The sequence below is a fragment of the Mustela nivalis genome (genome assembly GCF_964662115.1).
Source record: "Mustela nivalis genome assembly, chromosome: 6".
Classification (NCBI taxonomy): Eukaryota; Metazoa; Chordata; class Mammalia; order Carnivora; family Mustelidae; genus Mustela; species Mustela nivalis.
In genome coordinates, this window is record NC_139025.1 from 7126103 (window position 1) to 7150628 (window position 24526).

The window sequence follows — 24526 nt, forward strand, 5'->3', positions numbered from 1 at the left end:
AATGAATCAAGTCTCCGTCCATCCTATAGCCTCTTCTGTTGGAAAACCGTCTTGGACTGCTAGCTGGGGAGAGACGACAAGGAGGCCACCTGAGCAAAAATGCTGCAATGGCAGTGTTGGAGTCTGATTTTCTTCCAGCATTGGGATGCCACCAGGACCAGAGGTATGGAACACTTCAGAAATCCTGGGGAAATTGTTGCCATGTGTCATCTGCAGGGCTGACACGATTGTCCACACAGCTCAGTTGTGGACGGGACTGCTTCTTCACATTTTATGCACTTTTGATTTCCAACTGGGACCCTGAACCTGGAGAGACCACATTCTTCTAACATGCATCTGTTTTAAGTGATTGAACACACTGTGAATTAAGTCTTGTTTTCAGCAACGAGTGCATGCCAAGATACAGTTGCCTTGTAGGAGGTAGGAAATTAATTTCTAGATTTTATTGTCATATGTTTGTTCTTGTGATTGTCATTGTTATTTTAATCATCCTCCAAATGATAGAAGAAATATTCCTGAAATAATACTAGGCCATACTTGCAGCCAGAGGGAAAGCAGACAAGTTCATATTAGAAGGCAGTTGAAGGGAGGGGAGAGGAAGACTTGTGCTGATTCTCTGAAAATGGACTGGTTGTGTAGAGTTCTGACTGTATCAGTTAGCTCTTGGCATGATAATAACAAGTTCTGCTCTCCAGGGACATAAAATCACAAATATTCCCATCTGTCTACAGGTATACTCGGGTAACTCTTCTTCAAACTACATCTCTGTAGGACTGGGTCTGCCTCACTTAATTTTCATCTTTTTTACACCAGCAGGCTGTCTGGGGTATGTTCCTGTTATGAGGATGGTAGAGGCACTAGAGAGTCAGTAGAAAGAAATGAGATGCCTTGTTGACGTGGCCAAAACAAGACATATCTCTGAGATCAAAGTTAAGAGTTGGGGATATAGGGAAAGATGGAAGGTTGGAGATAATCATTCAATCTACTACACTTATAAAAACTGTTGACTCATTATAGGGATGAAGAAATTGAAGTTGGAAGACATGAAGTGACTTGCTAATTTCAAATAGTCCATCTGGGTTCATCTCTCTGCATGATCCTCAGCCAGGGTCAATATTTACCCTTAAGGAACACTAACATTTGGCAACGTCTGGAGACATTTTTGATTGTCACCGCTCAGCGATGGGGCATTCTACCGACATCTAGTGAGTGAGACCAGGGATGTTTCTGAACATCCTGCCATGTGCGGGTCAGTCCCCCCACCAACAAAGAATCATTCAGCCCAAAGTGTCAGTAGTGCTGAAATTGGGAAACCCTGACCCAAAGTCTGTCCTCTTTATTCTATCAAGCCCCTTTACCCCAATAGAGAGAGCTGATTGTACATGTCCTAAGCTCAGAGAATGATCCTGTAGCACCTAAGTGTCTGATGCTCTCGTTCTAAGGCTTAATGTATTTATTTTATCACTTCCTTCGGTTCAGTCCCTTACACACTCGATAAGCACCTTTGAGCATGTGCTATGCGCAAGGCTCTATATTGTCTTAATTTCCCATTGAGACTGTGATGTCTCCTGGCACCTAGCTCTATTTTTGTGTGTATCTCAGTGCCCACCACAATGCCTGTAGTTGAATCCCATCCTTGATGGGTTAATTAGCACAGTGCTGGGCACGTGCGAAATTGTCAGTCTATGACATAATTCTAATTTCACTGTAGAAAGCACAGTAGCTCACCTGCTTTTTCCCAGGCCTGCCATTGCCCCCCGATGTAACGTCATGTAACCCATTTCTTTTATACAATATTTAATTATCTTTCATATATAAAACAGTCCTTGCTGAATAAAATATTCAGACAACTCATTTTGACGGAGGAAGCAAACAGTTATATGTAGCATTTCATTTTTTTCATTAAATCGGGCATGACCATTGTTGGCGCCTGCGAGTTTACGACCGAAGGTCTGACACTCTGACATTACTCATCCATTCACAGTCAGTCTGCGCACTGTGCAAGTGCCTCATTTTCTCTCTATTTGCATTAGTCAAATAAATTCATCTTTTATTTTATTGAGCTGAATGCCTCCATCTGTGGGGATGCTTATGAGCCTCATGATTTTATTTTTTTATTTATTTTATTACTGATTTTTTTTTTTTTCTGCTGCTGCCTTCTCATTAAAATGTCTTTTGGCTTTTAGACATGACGGCAGAAAAGGATTAATTAAAGTCTCCCTGGTTCTCTGATATTACAAAATGGAGATATATCAGATGCATACTTTCAACCAGTTACAAACTGAAATGAGCTACCGGCGGAGCTCCATCAGGACTGAATTGCACAAATCCCTTCAGAAACAAAGTTAATAATTCGGACAATTGAATTAAGCCAGCCCCACAGGCTGCTCACCTGGTCCCCACCTGGGATTCTCAGAACACTGGCACGGGGTTTATGAAGCCTCGACTGGTGGCTGAATCGAAATTCCAGAAGCCGTTGTGTTCTGACTTTATCATGGTATTTAAGTGGAATAAACCTTGCTGAAAATGATCATTCCAACGGATAGCCTACTATACTTTGTATTTACTTAATCAGCCTCCACTCGTGTATGAAAGACCTGATTCATGAAGTGTGTGCTGGACACCAGACACCTGTACCTTACCTAATATATGGGAAGAGTCTCTTCTGATTCTCTCAACAGCACTGAGTGGTAGGAGATTTAAAAGAGTCTTAGTTTTTTAAAAATGTGGAATGTAGTTAATGTAATTGTGTAGTAGTACTGCTAGTGTACCCTAGTGTAGTTAGAATACAGAAACGTGCTTAAATCTTAAATAGAAAGATATGCTAGTTCTGACAAACTGACATGCTAGTTGAACCCACATAACTGGCAAGTCATTAAATATTCTTATTTCTCCAGAAAACTCCCATATGTACCTCCCCAAATAATTCTGCTAAGCCTCTCCAACCCAGCAAGTCTCATTTGTATTTTTCATCTTTTATTGAGGTACTGTTAGTATTATACACTATTGCCTATGTTTCAGATGTGCAATGCAATGTTTGGTATAGATGTGTACATGGATATATATTTACATTTTATAATTATTATCATAATCAAGTTAATTACATATCCATCACCTCTTACATTTTTCTTTGTGTGTGTGTGTGCGTGTGTGTGTCGTGAGAATATTTGGGACCTACGCTCTTAGCAAATTTCAAGTATATCAGATAATGTTGTGAACTACAGTCACCATGCCACGCTGTAGATTTCCAGAATTTATTTATCCTGCATAACTGACACTGGTTATGTGTCAGTTTTTGACCAATACCTCTCTATTTTCCCCTCCCTCAGCCCTTAGCAGCCACCATTCTCCTCTCTGCTTTTAGGAGTTTGACTATTTAAGGTTCTACATGGAAATGAGATCATGCAGTATTTGCCTTTCTGTGTCTGGGTTATTCCACTTAACATAATGTCATCTAAGTTCATCCTAGATCTTGTTGCAAATGTCAGGATCTCTTTCTTTTTAAGGGCTGAATAATATTCCACTTTATAGTACATATGCACACGCACACACACACACACATGTAGGTGTGTGTGTGTATAATTATGTATGTCATACCCCCCCACACACATCACATTTTCTTTATCCATTCATCTTTTGGTGGTCACTTAGGTTGTTTCCACATCTTGACTTCTGTGACTAATGCTGTAATGAACATGGGTATGAAGATGTCTCCTTGAGATACTGATTTAATTTCCTTTGGAACAAATAACCTGATTTTAAAAATAATCAAAAGACCTGGGGCACCTGGGTGACTGTTGGTTAAGCAACCAACTTTTGATTTCGGCTCAGGTCATGATCTTAGGGTCCTGGGGCTGAGTCGTGTATTGGGCTCTTCATTCAGCATTGAGATTTCTCTCTTCCTCTGCCCTCTACCATCTCTCTCTCTCTCTTTCAAATAGATAAATTAATTGAAAAAATAAAATAAGCAAAAGACCTGAATAGGTATTTCTTAAAAGAAGTTATATAAATGGTCAACAAGGATAGGAAAAAGTGTTCAACATCACTCATCACCAGGGAAAGGAAAATCAAAGCCACAGTGAGGTGCCCCCTCACACCGGCAAGAATGGCTGTGGTGGTGAGCACAACATAACATACAGACTACTGAATCCCTGTGCTGTACACCGGAAACTAATGTAACATTGTGTTTAAACTGTATTTCCAGAACAAACAAACATAAAAAAGACACAAAGTAGCAAGTATTGGCAAGGATGTGGAGAAAAAGGAACCCTGGTACACTGTGAGTAGGAATAGAAATTGGTACAAATTTTATGATAAATAGTAGGGGGGGGTCCCTAAAAGTAAGAATACAATGACTATATGATGCAGCAACCTCTGTTTTAATTTCTTTTGGCATTCGTGATTTTTGCCTGACGAAGAATTTCAATTAAATGGAATCCTACAGTGTGTGCTCTTCCGTGTCTGTATTCTTTCACTCAGTATAATGGTTCTTGGATTCATCATCTTGTGTATCAATGGTTGCATTTGTTTTGTCTTATTGTTGAGTCATAATTCATTGCCTCAGGATAGCATGATTTGTTTATCTGTTTTTCTGTTGATGGACATTTCCCAAACTGGCCATTTACAGTTTGGGGCTATTATGAAGAAAGAGGAATACAGTTCACTCTGTAAATCACTGTCCGGTAAATACTTGGAGGTGGTGTTGCTTGGTTGTTGGGTAGTACTACAAAGAGAATGTCTGTGTCCTCCCACTACCAATTCAAAAAACCCTAATCCCCATTGTGATGGTATTTGGAGGTGGGGCCTTTGGGGGGTAATTAGGTTAGGAGATTAATGTCTTTATAAGAAGAAACACAGGAGAGGTGATCTCTCTCTGCCATGCCCGGATACAGCAAGAAAGCAACCATGCAAACGAAGAAGTGAGTCCTCACCAAACCCTAGCACGCAGCTGGCACTTTGATCTCGGACTTTCCAGCCTCTAGACCTGGGAGAAATAAATGCTTGTTGTTTAACACCCCAGTCTATGGTAATTTGTTGCAGCAGCCTAAGCAGACTAAGACAGATAGTATGTGATTAATTTATAAGAAACTGTGAAGCAGTTTTCCAGAGTTTTGTCCCATTTTCTACTTCCACCAACAGCGGAGGAGCATTCCATTTGCTTCACATTCTCACTAAGCTTTGGTGTTGTCAGGCTTTAATGCACCATTCGAATAGTAGTACCTCAAGCAGTAGTACCTCACTGCAGTTTTCACTTGAATTTCTGTGGTGACTAAGGACACGGAGCGCTTTTTCATGCGCTTACTGTTCCCTTGTCTATCTTCTTCAGTGAAACCTATCTTTAAGCTGTTTGCTCGATTTTTGTTGAGTTATGCAATTTCCTCATATTTGAGGGTATAAATGCTTTGTCAGATACATGTTTCAATATATATTAAATATAATATATCTAGGTATGTTTCAGCCCACGGCTTTGTTACTTATTTGCTTAATGGTGTCTTTTGATGAATAGAAGTTTTCGGTCGCGTTCAAGCCCAAATCATTTATTTATTTATTTATTTATTTATTTATTGTTATTGCTTTTTGTAAGTTAAGGAATTACTGCTGACTCCTAAGTCAGAGATGGTTTCCTATGTTTTCTTCTATATGCTCTGTAATTTTAACTTTCATGCATGTTTCAGTCTATTGTCAGTCTTTTTTTCCCCCTAAATTTAGTTTTTGTTTTATTAATGATTTTATTTGTTTATTTGACAGAGAGAGAGAGAGAGCACAAGCAAGGGGAGCAGCAGAGGCAGAGAGAGAGCAGACAGCCCAGTGTGGGGCTTGATCCCTAGTCCCTCGGATCCTGACCTGAGCAGTAGGCAGATGTTCAACTAACTGAGCCACCCAGGTGCCCCCTCCATTGTCAGTCTTGATGTATTTTTGTGCATCAGAGAAAGATTGCATTAGAGATATTGAGTTTTTTTTTTTTTTTAATAGATAGTCATATATTTTGGGGACATTATTAAAATGACTTTCATTTTGAGATAAAATGGATGTTTATTGTCAGCCACTCTTTTTTTTTTCTTTTTCTTTTTAATATTGAGGAACAAACCGTTAAGTGATTTTTCTAAGCTCACACAGGTAATAAGTGACAGTCTGGATGAGAAGGAACACTGGAGCTCTAAGAGCACAGACACTGGTTGCTATATGACAAGCCAAGAAAGAATAACATTTTTTCTCACTGGATCTGCAGAGGGAGTTGGAGGTGGAGGCACTGTTTATTCAAGTTTGGTGATTCAGCAATTTTGACTAAATGCACTGGCGAAATAACTGGTTAGGCTGAAGTTTGTTTTCGCCTTTTTTTTTTTTTTTAAATCTGGTTTGAATTTCCAGCTTGAGCTGATGGAATCAGTTTATGTATTTGAGGGAGTGTTATGGACTCATAAATTAGGTCTTGTTATAAAAACAGCTTCTCGTTCAGTCTGGTTTACTCAGACCCCTAATTTTTTTTGTTGTTGTTGTTTTTCTATTTTTGTCCCCCTATTAATTATATTCTTAAAAAGTTCTAAAACAAATTTATTAAGTACCCACTATGTGTAAATAACTGGGTAATTGCAAAGTTGAATAAGATCTGGTCCCCTCAAGGACTTTTGTGGTCAAGAAGCACACTTGCTTTTTATCCAGGGCCTTTTTGGAGGACTTGAGAAGGGGAGAATGTGTGAATGAGCTAGTGGGTCCATAATAAAATCACAGAGAAAAATCTGATGTGAATAGGAGAGCTTGACAAACAAAATATAGATCCCACACAACTCATGTGTAAGCATTTGTTGAAGGAATTTGATTCCATCTCAATTAATATTTTACATTTTTGCTAATGCATTCTCAGCTATAAATGTTTTCATTCAAGGTTTGATGTCATGAATAACATCTACCCAAAACAATCAGATATTTGACTCTCCACTGACATTTTGTCCCCATCTGGATATTTATTTGTTTCACTTCCCACATTTGGGAAGCAAATAGTAGTGTTTGGTTTTACTAGATCGTAAATGGCCATTGTTGGTGCTTCCTTGTTTAGAACCTCAGAATTCAGTCACTGCCGTGACTCATGGATTAGTGGTAGGCTTGTCATTTTAGAATGCTTAATATTTCTTTTTGCAATGTGTCAGGGCTTCAGACAGATTTGGGCAATCCGCCCTGGCCAGTAAGTACGCATCTGAACAAACCTTTTGCTTTGCCCCCATCCTCTGACTACATCTTGATGACTGTGATGTGTTAAGAGCCCCGATAAGGTCAGCAGCCCGTCGCTACATAAACATCGGTGCTGTGAAGAGAAATTGCAGGGAGGCACGGCCTGCAGGTGCCTGGTCACACACTCCAGCTGATGGACCGTAGCCATGGCAGCTTTCGGAGCAACTCTGCCGAGGTGTTCTTTCCAATCTGCAACATTCCATCGAGGACATTTAGTTTGAATTTTTTTTTTTTTAAAGATGCTATTTATTTATTTGAGAGAGAGTGAGAAGGAGAGAGAGTATGAGCAGGAGGGAGGAACAGCGGGAGGGAGAAGCAGGCTCCCTGCTGAGCAGGGAGTCCAATGAGACACTCGATCCCAGGACCTTTGGATTATGACCTGAGCTGAAGGTAGGTGCATAACTGACTGAGCCACAGAAGCACCCGGTTATTTTGATTTTTGCTCCTGAACCCACTACTCATGAACATAAACTAAGTAGTAGTTGGAGAGAATATTTTTCCCACGTGGAGGCTATAGACTTCACGGCCTGGGAGTCATGTCTCCTGAAGCCGTCTTTTGAGAACTCAGACCTCTATGCAGCTCTGCCCTAAGTGACTTCCTGTTCTCTGGTTCTGGGTCCTCAGCAGCTCACATTACCTTTAGAGGAAGATGCTTGCATGTTTAGCAGGTCCAAACTAACCCTGGCGGGCCCTATGTCAGGCTGACATCTGCTTCTTGGATTCTCCACCCAGTGGCCCTGACTATGCCACCTGCGATTACAAAGAGCCCCTCCAAGTGCAGCTCCATATGCATTTTAAGACAGCTTTAATATCCCTCGGAAGCTCCTCTTTCCCAGCCTAAAACGTGGCATTCTCACCTGTTTCTGTTCCTCTGGAGTGTTATATGACACCTTCCCTGAGGCCTCTGGAATGCTCTGGCCTCTGCAGCCCACCAGGCACCCCTTTACATTTTGCTGTATTTTTATAAGGTGTCCATTTCGCAAATATACTCCTATTCTGAAAATTCAAATAACTTAGATGAATAAATCCGTCTGCTGTCCCAGAAGTCAGCTTTGTAAGAGTTGGGAGAGGGCACAGTCTAGCATAGACTGCCCAGGTCTCAGCTCAGACTTCTTCACGCACCTGCTGTAGGGTGACACTCAACCCCCAGCACTTGATTGCCTCAGCTGGAGATGCCGATCATATTATTTGCCATGTCATGGGATTGATGGCAGAACTAGATACAGTATCAAGTATTTAGAAGCACATTTAGCACTTAAATTCTTAATAAATATGTTTTCATAACTAACCTTTTGCATATTTTCTCCATTCTTTTCCACAAATGCATTTGAATGAGAATAGAGACTTTTAAAATGTAAACTGGGCCCTCCTTTAATTATTTTACTGTATCTTTTTACCTTAATTATTGCACTATTCTTTCCATGTGAATGTCTACCACCTGTCCTATTTACCAACTATGCCATATTCTATATGGATGTACCATCATTCATTTATATCTTCTCCTGATGGTCACCTCATTTTTTTTTAAGATTTTATTTTTTTTTATTTGAGAGAAACAGAGAGCATGAGAGAGGGTAGAGTCAGAGGGAGAAGCAGGCTCCCCGCTGAGGAAGCAGTGGGACTCGATCCTGTGACTCCGGGGTCATGGGTCACCTCATTTTTTATGTTTCTGTTTGCTGTTACTCAGTAGAAAGAAAGAAACATACCTGTAAAAAATGGACACAAAATATAAACATGCCCAGGCAGTTGGCAATAGAAGACATGCAAGTGTCCATAAACATGAAAATATATGACTAGTAAATAGTAATTAGGAAAATAAAAATAAAACCTATAATGAGGTGTGTATTTTGTTTTATTTTGCCCATGATTCGTGATATCAAAAAAGACTGATCGTATGGATTTTTGATCAGCATGAGGTCAGGTAAATACTATTTTAATGTTAATTATTGCAGCCTTTCTGAATGGAAATGGATATTTTACTTTTCTTAATGATTTGTAGGAGCTACTTATATATTATGGGTACTGATAATTTGCTATTTCTTATTACAAATATTTTTTATTCTTAAATTTGGCTTTTAATTTTGTAAATGCTTTTAAGTAAATTTTCAGTTTAATGTAGTTATATGTGTCAATTTTTACATTATGACTTCTAAACTTCAGATCTTATTGGTCTTTCAGAATTATGGTTTATTTCCTACTAATGCTTTATAGTTTATTCCTACACATTTGGCTTCCTACTACATTATTTGTGATATGTATAAGGTAGACAGTTTCTAACATTGTTTATTCAGTGAGTAGTGATCATCCCTAAATCATTTATTGACTATTCTGTTGTTTTATTATTGATTTGAAATGCCATTTTTATCACACACATAACTCTTCTATAGGCATGGATTATATTAAATATTCACATGTAGATTTGCAAGTGATACCAGTCTACAGTTTCATAATTCTCCACGTAGTCACTTTCCATATCTGACTTTGATGCAACATTCTCTGTTTCATAGCATGACTCAGGATGTTCCCAACTTCATCTGTTTTGACGTAATTATTAAACTACAGGAACTACCCATTTTAGAAGATAGGAACTATTTACTCAAGGATCACTGGGCAAAGATATTTTTTTAAATCAATTTAATCAGGTACAATTTATATATTATGTGTTTTGTTCACGAGTCTTAAAATACACAAATACTTACATAAACACCAATATAATCAAGATAGAAATTAAAATAAAACTTTCTCTCTGAAAGTGTTTCTCATACCCTCTTGCAGATAACCTCCTACCACCTGGCCATAGTCCTCCACTGTTCTGTTCTCACTTTTTATCTTAGTTTTACGTTTTAAAGAACTCCACGTAAATGAGATAATAAAATACATATTCTTTTATGTCAGGTTTCTTCACTTAGCATAGTATCTTTGAAATTCATCAGTGCTATTGCTTGTATCAGTAGTTTGTTCCTTTTTATTGCTGAGTATTATTTCACTGCATGGACACATCACAATTGGTTAATCCATTCACCTCTTCTTGGGAATTTGGGTTGCTGCCTGCCTCAGGTTAATATGAGTAAAGCTGCTATAAATATTGGTATGTTTTTCTGTGCAAATATGTTTTAATTTCTTTGGGACAAATACCCAGGAGTAGGATTACTATGTCAGATAGTAAGGGCATACTTTACATGAAATTGCCAAACTGTTGTCCAAAGTTTTCCACATTTTGCATTCCATCAGCAATTCATGCAAATGTCAGTTGTCCCACTTCTTGCCAGCATTTGACAACGCTGGTCAGTTTTACATGTAGCAGTTTTGTGAAGTATGGAGGGATTATACCATTGTGGTTCTCACTTGAATTTCCTTGTTGAACAACAACACTTTGCAACACTTTGCATATATTTATTACAACCCATTGATGTGTCTTTTTGGAATGTTTTTAAAAATCTTTTGCCTTCCTGTTTTATTGGGTCTTTTGTCTTCTTAATAGGTACCAGTAGGGGCTCTTTGTCTATTCTGGATTCCCCTCATTGTCATTTATCAGATATGTATATTGAGAATATTTTCTCCTAGTCTACCAATTAGCTTTTCATTTCATTTGCTGTTTTCTAAAGAGAGAGAGAGAAAAAAAAGGTTTTAATTTTTATGAAAGGTAAGTTCTGAGAGACTTTCTTTTTTACTACCCTTTAACTCTTCTGATAATTTCTTTCATTTCCTAAATTAATTTTGCAATTTATATTTCCTTGGTAATTATCCAATGCCTTAAGATTTTGAAATTTATTAAAATAAATTAGCATATAATCTCATTTAAAAATTGCTCTCTGATTCTGAACAGTCTCTTATTCCTGATATTGCTTGTTTTTATCTTCTTTTCTCTTCATTTTGGATTTCTAGATAAGCCATTTAGTATTTTACTGGTATTTTCAAATAATCCATTTAAGTGTTGATTATACCCTGATTTCTGTTTATTTCCTGCTATAAAATTGATTTATTCCTTATTTCTAACTTATTTAGATTAATTTTACCATATTTTTATCATTTTAAGTAAAACAAGTAACAAAAAACAAAAACCTCAGTTCACCTTTTTCCAGTCTTTATAATAAGTGCAGTTATGGCTAGACATTTTTTTATTTTGAATGTATCTTTTGACCATATCTCTTCAGAGTTATTATGCAGTTATTAAAAAAATTTATTTCTAAAATGTAATTTTTGTCTTGCTTTAATGTCTTCTTTAACTCAAGAGATACATAGTTTTTCTTTTTAAATTAAATGTGATAACATTTTAGTTTTCTTTTTCCTACTGTTATTTAAAAGAAATACCATGGTCAGATATTTTTCTTCCCATTTCTACTTCTGTGAAGATATCAGTATCTGATCTGTAATGTCCTCCATCTTCAATTTAGTTGTCTGTGTCAGAAGAGTTTGAAAAGACTTGTATTTTCTGCTTGGAACTGCATGTTAATGGTGTGCTCAAGTTTTCTGTATTTTTAGTTATTTTTGTTTACTTGATGTGACATTTGATCTGAGAGGGATGTGTTAAAATCTTCTATTATGATGGTGGGTTTATTAGTTTTTCTTTGCATTTCCAACAGGTTTTGTTTTATATAGTTGGAGTTTTGTTACTAAATGTGTGAATATTCTTCTTGATAGAGTGTAATATTTAATAATATTGAAATCCCATTTTGTCCTATTTAATATTTTTGATTTGGATTATTATGTTGTCTGATATATATTTTTCTTCACCTCTTTTATGTAAGCATTTGCTAGTCTGTCTTTCTCCATCTGTGTGTTTTCAGGCTCCTGTGTCATTTTTGTTTTAGGGGCATGTCTCATAAGCATAACATAGTTGGGTTTTTCTAAAATTTTCTTTTTGAAAAAATCCTATCAGAAAACCTCTTTCTTTTCAAAGGGGGATTTTACCCATTCACATTTATTGTAATTATTGGTATTGTTATACTTATCAATGCTCTTAATTTCTATTTATGCTGCTTTTTTTTGTTTCCTTGTCCTTTCCAAAACTTGTTTGTTCTACTGGTTTTGCATTCTTTACTCTACTGTTTTCTTCTAGGTTATTAGAAAATATCTGTATCTGATTTTAAGCAGTTATTGGTGCATAAGGTAAAGAAATTAAAAACAATCTGGTAGATGCTGTCTGATCATAGCTGGAGAGGTATGGAATTTGAAGGGCAAAAAAACCCACAACATTATAGTGATTGCAATTCCTATGACATTTGTTGGTAAGGAAATCTACATTGATTTTTATTAATTTATTCACATGAAAGCATTTATATGCTATCTGCTATGCACCATGTGCATCTCTAGGTCTTAGGAGATGGGAACTATTAAATAAGTCACTGTGTTAATTTTCAGGAAAACCGCAGCCATGGATGATGAAGAAGGAAGGCAGTCTGCTTTTCTCAGTGATTCGAAGCTGGGTGTGGGCTCTACAAGCCCATCATCCAGACAGGGTGGAGAATGAGAAGTGTGGAAGTGAGCTGTGTAGGGTAGAGTGAGAAGGTGCTCCCACACCTACTTGAGCATCAAGTGGGATGTTTATGGAAGACACTGAACAGTTCCGTGTGGCATGTGGCTGGATCAGGCTGGAGGTGAAAAATCCCAGGTACTGGGCTGGGAAACTAACGGGCAGGTCACAGTGCCCTGAAGTCTCTTCAACAATAAGGAAATGGTGTAACTAAACTGTTGGGTCAAGTGCAGGGATGGGGCAAATGTCACTGAAACAGAAAGAATCTTCTCAGGGTCTGACAGCATTGGAATCAATATTCAGTCTCCTTTTTGGGAGGAAAAAAGAATTTGAAGTTTCTGTGTGTATTTTAAGCTAGTCAGCATGGATAGGGAAACGGACAAAAAGGAACTCGTTTTCTAGAACCTTCTATCTTTCAGTTCTCTATGCATTATTTCAGTGAATCCCCACTACATTCTTGCCTCCTGGATGGTCCTGTCATCACTTTGCAGATTAGGAAACAGATTTCCTAATCTCAATGGTGAATGAAACCACTAACTCAATGGCATGGGGTCTGGAAAGATCCTTGCAGCTCAAACTTAGTCCTCACTGGGCAACAGGAGATACGTTTTTAGAAAAGGAAATCTTGTTTCTTTAAAAACATGGGATGTGTACTGTTCACCACATTTGGGCGGTAATTGTCCTGCAGGTTTTTCAATGGACCATTGCTGTTCTCAGAGCAGGCCTCCTGGGGGAAAGCAGAGAGCAGGGCGAGTGCTGGGTGACGTTTGGCCACTGTGTGACCACAAGACCACAATGATAAGGTTTGTGCCAGACTTCATGTGCAGTCCCACTTACACCCTCCCCATGCTGACCACAGGGGAGCCAGCCTTCACCCTGGGGTCTCTCTCTCTCTGGGAACTCCCAACCCTGACACTGAGTAGCCAGAGCCAGAGGTTTGCATGTTTTCACTTCTACGGGGCTCATTTAAATGTCCCCATTAATCAGACAGGTCATTGGCACTCGAGAAAGGCTCTCTGCCTCTCTTTCTCACCCTGCATTCTCTTCGAGGCAAAAATTGTGTCTCTATCACTCCAACGATTACCTGGACCTTAGTGAGTGCCCAGTGTTACCTGTTCAAAAGAGTGAATGAGGAATTCGAAGACATTGGAATGTAGGTTCCACACCCTATGATCTTGGGCCTGTGTGGGGAGCATCATTCGAAGTTCTCTTCCTTCTGCACCCACTGTCTCTCTACCTGACCACTCTACAGGTCCTTACAACAGTTTATGGGACTCTGTGGGTTTTGACTCCAGCCATGTTAGTAATAGGTACACATTAGTGCGAAAGTGGCTTGAAGCTAGATGTGTGAGGACTAGGGGTGCACGGCAAGGCTTTGGTAATTTGTGCTTCAAACTACCCTTGGCCTGGATGGGACAAGAGAGGAGACACAGCAGACTACTGCTGGTTAAATAATCCTTTGCTTCATAATGGAATCTTACTTATCAAGAAGAAGATTTTCAGCGTAGGTTTTGTGGAAGAGTTGCTTCTGCTAATGGCCGTAAGTCCTAACGTTTTACAACTAAGTGTGGGAATGTGGGAACGGCAGGTGACACCAGAAGAACCACTGTGGAATTTTATGTGTCTTCATACTCTCAGCCCTGCAGATCTGCCTGAGTTCCAATTAGTGAAGGCATGCATTTGCCAGAAGATCTCAAAGCACCTTGTAATGACCAGAATGTCATTTTGTTCTTTACTATGGGACCATCAAAACCATCTTTCAAAGGAAAATTGCAGCTAGAGAAAGATTGTGAATCAATAATAATCTTAATAATAACAATGATAACTAAAAAGCTTCAGTGACAATAATCATCACATTCCAAACCATTGCTCTACTTGTTTTACATGATGGACCTGAGAGTTAAGGGATGTCATTCCCATTTCACAAATAGGATCAAGATGACTGGAAGAACTGTGGATAAAATGAGACCGAGACTTGCAGATGCCTGCCTCTGTATGGGCAGATGGAAGGACTGTGTTACCCATGAAAGCATTCTCAAAATGAGAGAGATACATGCCCAACACCAGCTCCCTCAAAAACGTCCATCATGGAGGACTCGTGAATCTGTGCTGTTCTGTGCACAAGACTTCACTGACCTGTGAATACAACTTAGGGAACTGTGAGTGCATGTACCAACTCTTCAGAGCTGTGACTATTGCTTTAATAGCGGGAAGCTCAGGGTTTTACTTTTCCAGTGATGCCAGGCTTTGTTGGGGATGTTTACAGGGGTCACAAGGCAGCCTTTGTTGCTGCTTGCCTGCTGCTGTGGTCTTACAGGACAATGGACCCCTTGAGGTTACATGGCCTGCTGCTGGCTACTATTAGCCCTGCCCATCCAAGGATCTTATAAGATCAAGCACAACCACCTCCAAGCCACTTGGGGTAAAACCTGGGTTTTGTAGACCTGGTGCTATGGAATCTGGGTGTTGGTGTCCTGACGGCCCTTGAGGTGTTGCAAGAGTATTGTTCTGACCCTGGTTCACTGTGCTCCTGGCTTTGGTGCTTTAATGCTTTGGCCTTTAGTAGCCCTTGTCTACTGACTCTGACTGCACACTATGTCTGGAGCTGGCACACTCACTCACTTTCCTCATGAGACTTAAGTTCATGGTCCTTGAGCCCCACCCAGGGCTCCAATACACATCTAGCAAAACTGGTCCTAAACGTTTCCTTTCCTGCATCCATGCCCTTATGCAATGTGATTTTTATAGTTACTTCCATCAGAATGGGGAGTCTATTCCTCCATCTCTGGAATCTAGGCTAGTGCGTGATTCACACTGATCAATAAGATATCGCAGGAGCTACCTTATGTTTGCTCTGAGCCTGGTACTCAAGGGACCTTCCATGTTTGCACTTGTTCTCCTGCAGTCAGCTCAAGCTAGCCCGCTGGATGGTGAGGGGCAAGTTGCCCATGCACGCCGTAGCTCAAGCTCACAGCCAGGCTACCAGAAGATGTGTGAGGGAGACTGTTCTGGGTCAGACAAACCCTAGCTGGACTGTCAGCTGACCACTAAACCATGAGCCAGCCCAGCCAGCATCAGTCAAGCCTGGCTCCGATAAGCAGAACTGACAGCTGACGCATCAGGAGTAATAACAAGCAGTTGTTGTTTGAGGCCGCTTGGAGTTTGGGGGCAGTTTTTTGTTTTTTTGTTTTTTTTTTTACCCAGCAACAACCAACTAACTCAACATCTCTTCCTCATAGCTTTACTGGAACTCCATTATCCTTTCCTGGAATCTGATCTCAGTGGCAGAGCTGGTGCTCCAAATCCTGCCCTCATCCTCATTCACGGGCCTTGGACAGTGCTTCCGTGACACTCATGAGACTTCCCTCTCTCTGCCTTCTGCCTCCTCGCCACCTCCCCTACCCATCCTCTCCCCTAGCGGGGGCTCTCACTCTGGGCCACTCTGTGATGATTTAGCGCCATAGTCCAACTCGTCTACCAGATGGGACCCTTGTCCTTGGCAAGACCTGAGTTTCATCCATCTCTCCATTACAGTAGTGGAGTTCAGAGAGTGCTGTGAGCAGGAACCTGAGAATAAGGAGGCTAACATTGACTGAGGGCCTGCCATGTGGTTTACATGTTTCATCTCATTTCATGCTCATAGCTGCTGTGAGTCAAGGACCACCACCATCCCCGTTTTACAGATGGGGAACCCAGGCACGGTTAAGTTGCTACCTAAATGGCATGTACAAAGGATACAAGGTGGGGTTTGAAGCCAGGCAACCAGGTCCCAGGGCCTGTGGCCTTAACCATGAGTTCATGGGTAGGTGAGTGAGTCACTGAGGGAAGACTGCAGAGCTGGCGGAGACAGTGAGCGTGAGCGTGAGAAGGGGGTAAGGGCATCACAGGTGAGTGGCAGCTGACTGACGGAGGACTCCTGGACGCGTGGGTGCAGGAACGAGCCAACAGGTGTGTGATGCATGGCTGAGTCCACGCACAGAGCCTGCATGACCATCACGGAACAAGTCCCTGCAGGGGCATTTCCTGTTGGGCTGTGCATACCTGTGCATCCCACAGAACCTCAAGCCACCAGGCCTGGTCACATTTTGGCATCGTGGCAGCCCATGCTGCAGGTTGCTTGCTAGCTCATGGAGCTACAAGTCCAGTTTCCCAAAACAGACCAACATGCCGTACTGCATGGGGAGGTTGTAGAGCTCACTGCAGATGCCGTGAGGGCTATTTCAGAGGCTCGTTATAATCAGCAGATGGACCTTGTTGCTTCCTCTTACTGCCCCTGACCTCCAAGAAGGCTTCCTCTATCCCTGAGTCTCCCCCTCAAGCAGGAAGTTCAGCTCAAGAAGCCTGCATGAGACTCTCTGTCCTGGCTTCCTGGTCTTTGCTGTCCCCGCAAGTCCACCAATGCCCAGATGATTCTTACTTCTGCAGGAGATCCTGCCACATTTAGCGTGGGATCCAAGCCACTTAACCAGCTTTTCAAAAGCCCTTGTCTGCTGACTCCACTCTGTTCCTCCAGCATCCTCCTCTCTCCTTCAGGGGGCAAAACACCCATCAGACTTCATAGGCCCTGAGCTCTTGTGTTCCATATCCTGGACTCCCCTTTCTTACTTCACTTAAAGCCCTACCTACTCTTTGTCTCTACTTTTCCATACCTGCTGCTGAAGCCATCACCTGGGTTCAAACTCGTGTCTCCCTACCAACCCCACTGTGTTCTGGACACCTTCTTTGTAATTTCTGCCCGATAGTATTACCATGCTTTGCCTTCCGTATGAGGCTGGGAGCTTCCTACAGGCTCATTTATATTTGCCTTTTAGTTCACTGACTGTTGTTGAATATGTACATTACAAGCTACAATTACTGACCACACTATTGCAATGACTCTCTTTCCCCACCCCCAAAGCAACCTGTTGGGAATGAGGGGCATGGTGTCCAAGCTTCTCCATCAGCTGCATCCCGTGTCACATCTTGGGTTTTCCACTCGTTGTGTGAACATAGAGGAGTGGCTTCTCCTGAGCCCCCAGTTCAGTTGCTGCAAGCTGTGTCATCTTGGTTTTCTCCTCTGTAGAATGGGAATAATGATATTTGCTGTATGGCCCTGCTGTAAATAGTGAGTATAAAACAAGGGGCACACCTGGTGAGTGTCTGGTCCGTATTGATGTTCGAATTATTGTTTTTTTCTTGAAAATGTCCAACCAGTGTAAATGTTTAAGTGCGTTGACTGACTGCCACTTACTATGCCCTGTACTGGCTTCACTTTCATGATCTTATTTACCACCTATGGCAGCTCTGCAAGGCAGGCACTGCTCTTCCCACTATGCTGAGTCTTTGGATGTATAGACTGGCTCTCAGGGGTTGGAGATACCTGTTCAAGGTCACACGGCATCAGGGGGCATCCGACTGTCACTTCATAGATGAGGCTGAATTTGAAGGAAGGGTTTCTGCTAAGGTTAACTCCCACATTATAGACGGGTTTCCGGTGGATGGAACCATGTCTGCCAGACCCCTTCAGGTGCTTGTGAAGTTCACGCTCGTTCCAGCATGTCGGCTCATTCCCTGGTTGGTTCATGACTTTGAGATCCACCACTAAGGTGTTCATTTTGGGCAGCCACTAATTTCAGTGTGGGTCATAATGCTGGGAGGGACTTGGATCACTATTTCTCTTTTTTTCAAAGTTGTTCACAGCCTGTTGAAAGGTGACATTCTTTTGTGATACTTAACTTTGAAGGTCCTTAGATCTACAAGCTTTTCACAGGAAGGAAAGGGAGAAGTGACATTCCCACATTCAGTGGTTCTTTTAGTCATGCTACAAAAACACACCGAGACCTTCGATGCGTTGGGAGGACCCCGGGGTGACCGGGAATTGGACCCTCCTTCGGTGAACTCAAAGACTTGTAAGCGGGAGCAAAATAACACATAACAGATTTAACTCAAGTGTCATCCTACATATTTTCTCAAACATCAAGAGAAGCTTCTGTTCCTGGATTAGGTAATAATGTTCTAATCTTAAAATATCTTTCAAGGAAAAAAATGTGCATTTGTTCATTATTCACTCATGTGTTCATTTACTTTCTTGGCACCTGCTCGGGGCCAGACCTTGTCTTGAATGAGAAAATGCCTGTGAACCCTGCTTTCGGGAGTGGGCGGGGGTTGTGAGGGATGCACCAGTGCCATGTGACTGGGGCTCTGCCAGGGGACAACACAGGGAAGCGTGGACAGTCATGGTACACCTGAGGCTGGAGAGATCAGAAAGCTTCCTGCAGGGAGTGAGTGCAGAAAGCTACACAGGACGGAGCCTGAGGACCAGGAGGATGTGAGTGGGAACAGGGCCCTGAAGGTTTCCCTGCCCTGAGAAGCTGGACATGGAGGCCATGGAGATGCTACAACTCATGCCATCTCCGCTTTCTATAATGACATTATGGGTGACTGTTCTTCAGTGAAACCAACCCTTCTTGAAAGCCAGACATGAGAACATTTGTACAAGAAAAGTATTTTATACAAACAATATCTGTAGTCAATGAACTCTAAAAACCAGGGTGTTTTGGTTAGCACTTTCCGGAACACATGCAATGGGCTCTCGCCTTCAGCCAAAGAGCATTGCTGGTGATGTTGGAAGACCCTTGGTGCAGTGGCCTTGGATAGAATGTTCTGGAAGCAGCACCTTCTCCATTGGCCCTTTAGGCTGGCAGATGGGACTGGGGCTGCAGGTCTATCCCAGCCTTTGTGTCTGCTGGGGTTTTGTCCATCTATTCTGTGTCAGCTCCAGGTCGGTTCCCTTGCTGCACTGCTGGGCAACCAGAAGTTCATCACATCTGGCAATGTCGTGTCCCATTTTCCAAGAACAGTCTCTCCTAAGAACATGTTTTTCCCTGAGTTCATACTTGCGCTTCATAAATCTTACATTTTCAGCTTATTGGTTCTTTTTTACTGATTACAAAATTGATGCACTCTTCTTGTAGGAAATTTGGAAAATGCATTGTTAAAAAAAAAAAATTCCAAGAATTCACAACCTTCAGGAAACCACCATTGACACATCTTAGCCACTATTGTTAAGCCCTGCATACTATTTCAATATGTTCAAACCATACTTTAATTAGTACCCCAAGAGCACAAAGGTTATCTCTGATTGTTGCTTTCTAATAAACCTGAAGTAAACAACTTCATTCTGTAATTTTTCCACACTGATGTCAAAAGAGAGACCCATTTGGGTTAGAGCCGGGGGTACAGAACACAAAATTGCAAGACAGCCCGTTCAGTGGGGTTCGTGATTTCCCTTACAGGCAGAGCTTTCTTCTCATCATTAAAGGGAGAGAGAAGGGCTGCGGGATAGGGGAGAAGAAGGGAGGAGGAGGAGAAGGGAGGGAAGGATGGGGGGGAGGGGGAGGTGTAGAAGAAGAGGGGGGTAGGGCATGAATGCAGGGGAAGAGGGAGTGGGTAAGGGGAGGAGAGGGAGAGGTGTGGGGAGGAAGGGAAGGAGAATGATGGGGGAGACAGGGGAGGCGAAGAGAGGGGATGCAGGGAGGGAAGGGGGGAGGAGGGGAGGGGAAAGGGAAGGGCAGGGAGGGAGGAGGGCAGGAAGCCGCGGGAAGGGGAGGGGAGGAGAGGGGCGGGAAGAGCTGGACAGGCAGGACGTGAAAGGGAAGGAAGGGAGAAAGAGAAGGGGAGGGAAAGGGAGGAGAAAGTGGGGTGCGTGAAGAGCTGACCTGTGTGCTGGTGATGAAGACCCAGCAAGGACCAGACCACCTGGAAGAGAATCCCTGCTCTGCCACTCATTAGCTGAGGAACCTGGCGGCTGACAGGGCACCCGGGGGGATGACAGAGTTCCAGACCCCTCTGTGTGAGGTGGGGGAAGACTAGAATCTACTGAAACGGTTGGCCAGGGAAGCAATGAGATAATGCAGAGGAGCATAGGGTGTGGGTCCAGTGCCAAGAGAGCCTTCATTTTCTCTTCTTGGGGAGGACAGTTGATGGCTGGAGCACCAGGAGGACCTGCCCCTGCTGCCGCATCGTTGTGATACAAATCCAGGTCCTTGGGGGCTGGGAAGGGGCAGAGGCAGAACAGCCAGGGGGCCCCACTCAGAGCACACACAGCAGCATCCCTCGGCATAGCCTTTGAGCTGGGTTGCCCATGTGTGAGGTTAAGACGTCTTCTGAGCAATCTGGGTCTCAGTTTTCTCCTCCTTAAAATGGGATTGCTGCAGAGATGTGATCAAGGTAATTTGGACATTGAATACATTCCTATGGAGCGTGCAGAGCTCTGTGCAGAAGTTAGTAGGGTCTGGCAGAAAGGGTGCCTGTGTGGGGTCTGATATCACTGGATAGGTTAGCAGCTAGGTTTTCTCTGAGTCTCACATCCCTGCTCTGGAAATAGGCACTTTATTACCTACTTATGGAGCCTATAAGAGAATTAAGTGGGATTTCATGTGTCCAGATCCCTGTAGGACCCAAGGCCATTGGCAGGGCTCTGTGGCCTGTCGCTGGGGTGTGCAGGGGCTTACCAGGGCAGTTCAGGGAGCCGTCCAGTTCTGGACGCGCTGTGGACAGCGTCATGCATTCTTCTGCACCCTGGAGAAATGCCTACCGGAGTCTAAGAAAAGGAGCACAGGTCCCTCCAGGCTTTCCATTCACGGTTTGCCTTCCACACTGTCCCTGTCAAAGACATGGTCTCATTCCCGGTGCCGATATGCTCTGGGTGGATGGCGACTTGTTCCCGGCCATCTCCCAAGGGAGTTTGGAGCTGGCTCTGTCCCTGGGAGAGGAGGCAGAAGGCTGGCCTCCCCTCCCTGCTGCACTGTGGGGAGGAAATCACCATTCTTCCAAGGTGCATTAACTTTCAGTACATAAGACTTGACAGGTCCACAGGGCAGCTTGTAGCCAAGCCCAGGCAGAAGAAGGCGGAGGGGACATCCCTGGCAGCTGCAGAGACGGGGCCTTTGTCTCTGGGTGGGAGAGGCTGGACCGCTGGAGGGAGGTTGGGGTGGCTCATTGTGTGTGGGGGGAGGGGCTGGTGGGAGCCAGGTGGGTCGGCCTGGAAATCCTTTTCCCTTCCTTCTGAGCATGGGCGGGGTCAGGGTGATCTTCAAGGAGGAAAATAGGACACGACACCCAGGGCAGGTGGTTGGTCTCCCAGGGACAGCCCAGCCTCGCTCAGTGCAATCAGGCATCCTAGGACCCAGCCAAGCAGCAGACTCTGGGTGGGGGCTGGGACCAGGAAGAGATGGGAAACTGCCTTCATTCGTCACTGTTACGAGCAGTTTTCAATGCTTCTTTAAAGCTTAGTTTTTAGAAAACATTGTAAAGTGATCTGGACCCCATTTTACTGGCAGAGAAAGCCTGGTTCTGAAAGGCTTAGTGACATCCTCCCCCTCCCCCCTCCACCTCAAAGTTGCCACACTACCTGTGTGGTTCGTCCCAGGCAGAATTCGAATTCAAATCCAGGGTGCCAGATCTCAACTTAGTGCCAGTTGCTGGCCTTCTCTGGGAGATTAGGGACACCTGCACCCTACAAAGCCACCAGCTTCCTGGTGAGCTGTCCCCAGTTCACACTTGTAAGCTTCTGGGAGTTTCCCTGGAGCCACTGTCCTCACTCTGTCCCTGACCAGGTGTCTGACCAGTGCCTGTTTCCTCCTTGGTAAGAGGATCCAAAGTTCTGCCCGCCCACAGGGCTGCTGCAAAGACGGCCAGGGCAGTGGACGGATAGTGCTCCGCGGGGTGCCCATTGCTCAGGGGACTCTCATTAAAACCCATTTCTTCTTTGTATCTATTGCAGGTTGGGCTTTCAGGAAGCAAACTCCAAGAAGACAGTTGGTGGGGAAGAAAGGAGCAGAGGGAAGGGGCCAGCCCCCACATGGACCCCAGGACAGACCTTGTGGTCACTTACAGGCACGTGGGTGGGGCATCTGCTGTCTCTCACACTTTGTCACCATGTCCCGGCCCCAGTCCTTCTCCTGCTTGGCCTTTAGCTCCCCCCGTCCTGGCTCCAGCTGCACACCGCTTAGTTACTCCATCCCCCTCTGTCTCCTTGGGTTCTGTGCCCCTGGGGTTCCCCAGTGCAAACAGATGCTGCCCATGACTTCTAAGCCACTCTCCTGTTTCTTCCTCCTCCTGGTACATGTCTGCCCCGAGGCCCTTGAGTCCCCTGGGTGTGCACTAGCACTCACCCCACTCTTAACTGAGCCTGCAGCCCAGCCAGCACCCTTGCTCAGACCTCACGGGCTCCACATTCCCTTGCCTTCCCCCCCACTCATGCCCTGGGCGTCCCCCAGTCATCCCAGGGTCCTTGTTGAGCTAAAGACATGTTGGACAGCGTGAGTAGAGTTATTTGTTGGTCCACATTTTGCTTTAGGTCTAGCCAAGACCTAGACACCAGTAGCGATTTTTTCTTCTTCTTCTTCTTCTTCTTTTTTTTTTTTTAAAGATTTTATTTATTTATTTGTCAGAGAGAGAGAGAGGAGCGAAAGTGAGCACAAGCAGACAGAGAGGCAGGCAGAGGCAGAGGGAGAAGCAGGCTCCCTGCTGAGCAAGGAGCCCGATGTGGGACTCGGTCCCAGGACCCTGGGATCACGACCTGAGCCGAAGGCAGCCGCTCAACCAGCTAAGCCCCCCAGGCGTCCCGATTTTTTTCTTCTTTTATCCAGGGAGCCATTTGCTTCAGTGGAAGTCACCTCCTCCCATGCAGAGGGCCTCCGTGAAAACGTGCATAATCGGGAAGAACACAGGCAGGAGCTGAGCAGAGATACAGAAACTAATGTAACTTGAAATGAAGAGCATTTAGGGCCCCACTTCCACAATGATGCCCCGGAGCAAGACACTACTGATGGTGGTAATAAAACCCAGCAGGGAGACAGGGAGGGTGCCTCCTTGGCAAGGGTTCTCTGAGGTAGAAAATCAAAGCCCAAGCCTCTTTAAGGAGGAGGCCCAGGCTGCTGAGAAGTTTGTGCAACCCAGAGTCGTCTTGAAGAGACCATTCGGCTGCACAAGCTCAGGGAGGGAGACCGTTCTCCCTCGTTTTGCTTGGTCATGACTTTCCCAGCCTGGTCTGCCCTGGGTCAGCCCTTTATCTTGTCTCTGATTATGGCCTGTTGTGTCCTTGACCCTCAGATCTCAGGATAGCAGCCCCCAGACAATCCTGCCTGTCTCTGCAGGGGCCCCACTCAGGCCAGCCTCCAGGACGGTGGTCCTGGTGGCATGTGGTTTGAGGTGCTCCATGACAGGGGATGGAGCACCTGTAGCCCGGTGTCCCCTGTTCTACCTGGCTCCTGAGACCAGGCTTCATGAGCTCTATACTGTTTTTCTTCCTTTTACGATATTTCTCTTGACTTTGGCTTTCATTGGCAGTGTCCCCTCAAGCTCCCTCCAGGTTTACCACAGAGGAAGGACGGTAGACTGTAAGGTCTGTGTACTTAGGGTGTGGGCAGAGAGCATGAAGCATATGGCTGGGCTCCCAGTGTGTGGACCTTTTGGAGTCACCGAGATGATGATCCCAATTCTCTTCCAGTCTTAACATTTTAGACATCTATTTTTATGCTTGATTATGAAATACCAACTCATCAATGTTAAATGTCCATTCTTAATTCCATTCTGGGATGAAATTATAGATTAGGGTACAGCCTAAATCTACAGGAGTCCACCAAAATGAGTTAGATGTGCTGACAGCTCCTAACGAAAATGGAGGGCATCTATGCTAATAAGCTATTAGGTGGGGTGAGATTCATCATGTCAGTTTAAATTTAACCTGTTTCCTAGGACTGTAGAATGTTAGCTGTAGCCATGCACTTGTGTTTGTCTGCATGCTTTCCTTCTATGCGAAAATCTGTAAAACTAATCCAACTG